Source organism: Mustela nivalis, assembly GCF_964662115.1.
Source record: "Mustela nivalis genome assembly, chromosome: 3".
In the NCBI taxonomy this organism is placed as follows: Eukaryota; Metazoa; Chordata; class Mammalia; order Carnivora; family Mustelidae; genus Mustela; species Mustela nivalis.
This window is the reverse complement of record NC_139022.1, coordinates 14322027-14328026: the sequence shown is the minus strand read 5'-3', so window position 1 is coordinate 14328026 and position 6000 is coordinate 14322027. Positions and strand designations below refer to the sequence as shown.

Sequence of the window (6000 nt, the reverse complement as noted above, 5' to 3'; positions counted from 1 at the left end):
GACAATGAGGGCCCCCAGCATTTGCAGCTCTAGTGCAGAGCCCCATGCCTGGCTTGCAGGAAATGCCAGATCATGAAGACAAACGGAGATCATCCTCCGGCTAAAACCATCTCTTCTTTGCCTATCGCAGGATCTGGTCAATAAAGAGCAGCCAGTTATTATTGCTGTTTTTCTAGGGATTTTTACCCCATATATTTCCCAGGTCTTTACTCTTTTTGTAGCACTTTAATTCAGGCTTCAACCACTTCCTAGTCAGATCAGGTGAAATCATTTTCCTTCCCATACCCTCGATGTATTTCTCATCTAGTAATTCTTTTTTTAAAGATCTTATTTACCTATTTGACAGACAGATCACAAGTAGGTAGAGAGGGAGGCAGAGAGAGAGGGGGGAAGCAGGCTCCCCGCTGAGCACAGATCCCAATTTGGGGCTCCATCTCAGGACCCTGAAATCATGACCTGAGCCGAAGGCAGAGGCCTAGACCACTGAGCCACCCAGAGCCCCCATATCTGGTAATTTTTAACCAACGTGGATTTGCTGCATTAAATAGTTCCTTCTTCTTCAAATATAAATATATAAATAAAGTGATCAAGTCACTCGCATGTCTTAGGAGAATGTCATACCTTTAGTAGCAAACTTGAAATCTTGGCCATTGGTTTTGATTTTTGTTTTGGTTAGATTTGGTTCGGTTTTTGTCATTTTAAAAATCCCTCCAGCCCTTGGCTCTGTCTGACCTGATTGCTTTCAGCTGTTTCTGCCACAAAATTGTCCGGGCAGCGAAAACTCTCATTGTTTACAGTGGCGCCCCCTTCTGAATACTTTCTTAATAAAAAGCTTTTTTTTTTTTTTTTCGGCTATGGTAAATGTGGAACAACAATGAGGTATTGCAAAGAGGTGAAACACAGATAAATTTCTCTAAGGGTGGGGTGAGGGTTACTCAAAAAGGAACTTGACAAGGCTTTTAAAGATATCGACAATCAATATAACATAACGTGACTGAATGTTACCGCGCTCTTAAGTGGGCAAACACTTGTTGGCTTCCAAGAAAGACTAACATAGTTGAGATGGTTCTAGCGACCTTCTAGCACAGGGTCTCATGAGGCAGGGATTCTAGCCACTGGCTGTGCAAGGCATGAGGCCTGTTAGTGATTCTATTTTTTCTTCTGCAGAATAGGTCTTTCTACATTCCAGGTCCTTTCTACCCCAATAAATAATGTGGCGAATCTCTCAGTGAGTTGTACTAATGGTTTAAACAGCCAACTGTCTCTTTAAAAGGACTTTTGTTTAAATTCCTTTAAAAAAAAGTCCTATCAAAAAAATCTTTTTTATTTATTTTTTATTTTTTATCCCATATGTTTACTCTGATCTTGGAACTTTGTCATTTTGACCTTCTCTGCTGATTAAAATATTCTTCATCATCAGAACCTACTGCTCTCCTCTCCTGGTGGTCTCTCCGGAAGGGGTCTTCTCTAGCTCTTCTAGCAGGTGATGGGCACTTCCCCTCTACCCCTGTTGCCAGACCATTCTTACCTATCCTGCAGAATCAGGTCGGCCTGGCCCTTTATCTGTTGTTCTCCTCTGAGTGGTTAGATTTTCATAGATCCCGTCTTTGTCTTTTGTCAGGATTTACCTGGATTATCAAAACCCATTTCTTGTGCCAGTGAATCCTAAGAAACAGTCCTAATGATAGAACCAGGAACTCAATCAGATCATATTTATCCTGAATGTTCTGTCCAAAATAAAAAATTCATTTCAGAGGAGCCTCAAGATCTCTGAGAAGGGAAGTTTCAACAACTCTGTCATGTATGGGCATCAATTCCCATTCTGTGTCAATTGCCTACTTTCCCAGCTAGTAATTCTCTACCTCTCAAAGCACACTCTCAACCGTTTCCTCTTTCAAAGGCAGTTGCTCTTAGAGTCTGCACATGGCACTTGGGGCCTGCTGTCATTGGCTACTGCCCTCTGTACCTTGGGTCTAACAGCTGCGGGGCATCAAGATGAGCACGTCTCTTGTTCTAGGACTTAATATAGTTTGGGGCACATGGTAAGCAATAATCACTTCTTTAGTTGATCCAAGTGTTGAATCTTTCTTAATTATTCTACTACCACAATTTACTTGTTCTAATATTTGTCCACCCCCCCATTTTAATATCTCTTAAGGTGGCACTCACCTTGCACTTGATGATGAAAGACCCCCCCCTCGTCGTTAAGTAATTAACTGCTCTTTTGTTGTGTAAAAGTACCCCTCCTCCCCTTGCAATGAAAAGACCCTTCCCCCAGGGTTGAACTCAATGTAACTGCTCTTTTGCCTTTCTGTAACCGCTTGGCTTTTAGGGCATGACACTTGACTCCTGTTTGAACAAGATACCCTCTCCTAATAGCCGGGGCATTGTCACGTAGGCAAGGGGGCTGCATAGTCACATAGACATGATGTCTTTCTGCTGAAGTAATAAGATTAAAACTTCCCCTCTTTGTTTCCCCTTCCCGCCTTTCTCTTCGCGCGAGGGGGTCTTCCAGGGCCAATCCACTAACACCAAGTATGCCTTTTTCAAAAGTTCAAACTGTCCACCAATCAGTTGCGCCCCACCCAAAACTTGTTTGTACCTGTCTATAAAAACCCCAGCACCACCCCAGTCGGGTGTGCTCAGCTAGCAGGAGCTGCTGACCACCCGCAGGTGCGCGCTGACCACCCGCAGGCGCCTGCGTAACAATAAAGAACCTCTTGCTGATTGCATCCAGTGGCAGTGTTGGATTCTTGGGTAAGGGGATCCGCGGGTCTTTCATTTGGAGGTCCCACCGAGATCATCGGATTCCTGCCCACGGATCCAACTGACTCCCACCGGGAGGTAAGCTGGCCAGCATTTCAATTTTAATAACTGTGTGTTTTTGTCTCCTGTCTCGTGTTCTTGTTTGTCTCTAGTCTTGTGAGGCCTCTGTTTGACCTATACTGCGGGTAGCGGTATAGTGTTTGTACAACAGCGTGCGTTGTTGGATTGTATTTGTAGGCAGCTTGAGAAGGAGCTGACGAGCTCGGACTTCTCCCCTGCTGACCCTGGAGGACGCTCCAGGGTGTCGAGGGGCCCGATTTTTCGGGGCCCCTCATTTGTCCGAGGGTTATATCCGTTTGTCCGTTCCAGAGGAACCCCTCGGCCCTGGACGGAATTTGTCCACTGCAGGGAGATCTCGAGGCTCCTCTGGGCCGGTGGAAACCTTGCTTTCGGTAGTATACCGAAACCGCGCAGCGACCTTTTTGTTAATTGTCTTGTGTGTCTTGTGTGCTTTTCTCGTCGCCCTTTGTGTTTCCCTTGATTAAGGTTAACTGGAGCCAACTGGGGTTAGTCTAACTCGAGACAGAGACCATAAGGAATATTCCCAAGCAGCTGCCGAAACTCTCTTTGTTTCGGGGAAGTTTCCCTGTGTTCTCTGGCCTGACTTGGACTGCCTAACCCCTCCCCCCTTGCTGGTGGGAAAGCATGGCGTCTGCTCCTCTGTTGGGGCTTAGGAGCTCCAAAACTGGGAATCCTTTCTCTGCCTCCTGGCGGCGCTTTGTTTCTTCTGTTTCCCCCTTACGTGTTTCTGTACCAACGTGTGTGCAGCCTGCATGACTGGCCTCTAGATCATGCACCACAGCTCCTTCTCTCTTCACTGTCAAGGAGCAAGAAGAACACCCCCACTCCAGATCTTACATTCAAAGTGGAGTGGGTCAGGTGGAACGTAAATCAGTATTGGAACTAAGTTAAGTTTGTTGGTTTAATTAAGACGTGTCTTTGAAGTTACAGCAGTAAATGTGAAACTTTTATTCTATCAGTTTACTGAAGGTCAGATAAGCTTGTGTTACTTATTAAAATTTGTTAGCAAAGAAATGACTAAACTGATGGTTAATTGTCTATCTCAAAGTACTAATGGGTAATTGCTGAAGTAGCTTTCAAAGTCTTTGGTAACCTGAAAGTTTTAAAGTTTTGCTTGGATGACAAATGGAATTGAATTGTGGACATCTAGGTCTTAACCAAACAGGATAAAATGCTAAGTCGTTAATTACTGGATGTAGGTTTGTGCTTTTGACTTCTTACTGCAAAGAAACTAAGAGTATTTAAATCTGTTGGTAAACTTGTTTGCCACTTAACTGATTCATAAATTTGCCACCTGAAGAATTCTGTTGTGTAACAGTTTACAATTGGTTAATAACTAAAGGTGTTTCTAAGAATACAAAGTTCTGCTTAGTGTAACTAAGACTGATGGAAATAAGGGAAACTCTGTAGGAAAGTAGATGATAAGTAAGAAAGATTTAAGGAATGGGAATACATTTTGTTGAAGGTAAGGGAAGGAAATGACTCAGGATAAAACCTGAATGCAAAGGAAAATTATAAAAGGTTTGTGAACGGAAATCTTCACAAAAGAAATTTTAGATATGGTCAGGACAGACTAAAAAAGAAAGAAAAACAGCCTCCAAGGTGATTTAGCACTCTCCTGACCTGCCTCCACACAGATTATACTTCCAAGTATAAGGGCCATTTGGCCTTGAGAGGTTAAGGAAGCAGCCCAACCTTGAGGGACTGCGAAAACACCCTGTTACCATCCTCCATCGCCTGTAACCATAGAAACTCACTCTAATCTGTAAAGAATGAAAGGGGAGACTGATAACCTCCCATTAGCCAGAGATGCCCAGAAGGGGAGGATATCCAACCTGTTTGAATCTGAAGAGTGCCTGACTGTGTGAATGTGTCTGTATGGCTCCACCACTGAGTGGGCTGCACCTTGAGTCTCGCGGGGCGTCATATGGCATAACAGTCATCTACTCCACAGAGTAGCCTGTTCCGGGGTTTATGCGGACAGGCCTTAGCTAAGACGCTCCTAAATTCCCATGAGGGATGGGAACAGGACAGAAGGGGAAAGATCCCCCTCCTTTGTCTGCGACATCATTCATGATAGGAGGGAAACCCAGAAAACTCCTATCTTAAGACTGCACACTTAGAAGTAAAATAAAAAAAGGGAAAGACACTGGTATAAAAAGCTGGTTTTCTTTCTGTTTAAAAGGGGCAAAGTTTTCTTAGCTAATTGATCTGTTAAAAAGTGTAAATGGTTTTTTCTTTGCCTGCCCAGAAAAACGAGTTTCTATGTTCAGTTTTATCAGGTGTTCAACATCCCTAATTATATTTAGGCATGTGCTTCAACACTTTCTAAGATTTTAGGAAATGTTGACAAGATTTAAATCGTAAATCTCTTTAACTCAGGCTTTTCCTTGGTATGTGAAGTTGCTCATGAAGTACTACGGAACCAATGATGAACCTTGGGTTACATTTGGGAAAATGCTATAACTATTCTAGAGATTCTACGCACTTCCTAAAGTTTAACGTTTTAAGAGATCATCGCTTGATACTGTAATTATGGAAATGTTATGTATCACAGAAATTGTAACCTGATTTCCTTGCAGCTAAATTGTAAACTCCTATGTCTCTTTAGCTCTAACCATATCCATTCTGAGTTTTTGTCATTTATAATTGTTTTAATTCTCTGGTAAAATGAGTTTTATCTTCAAGGAGATTCCTATAAAGGACTTTCAGGACAAATACAGATATTTGATATGCTTGAAAATCCTAAAACTGAAATGGGTAAGAATTTCCAAAACTGACTAAAGCTGCATTCACCAGAATTAGTAACATGGGACTAAATGAACTAAAAGATTATAGTGTTGTGTCCCTTAATGTTTTGTCTTACTTTAAACATTGCTGGTTCTCTCTAATGTTTGCTCTTCCAGACTAGGGATACTTCCTCCTAGTTATCTGTAACTTATAGAGATGTAAAAGTGCTCAAAGCATTCACGCTTTTCTCTCTATATGAACCCTCTGAAACCAAAAGGTCTCAGTAAGTATTCATTCTTCCATGGCAATCAGTCATTTGCATAAGTTCAATAAGAATCTGTTTTCCTTGTAACAGGAAAGAATGGGAAACTGGTTATTTTACCAGGGCTTTGACTGGGATGTCATATTTGAAAAGACTCAGAT

General features: G+C 42.4%; 1 long non-coding RNA gene across 1 annotated transcript in view; it reads left to right on the top strand.

Moving 5' to 3' along the window:
* The first annotated feature begins 2462 nt into the window (after positions 1 to 2462).
* Positions 2463 to 6000, top strand: part of LOC309860837 — a 574079-nt gene continuing 570541 nt past the window's right edge. Inside the window, exon 1 of the long non-coding RNA XR_014309662.1 lies at positions 2463 to 2844. This is a non-coding gene — a long non-coding RNA (uncharacterized lncRNA). The remainder of the gene's footprint in view (positions 2845 to 6000) is intronic.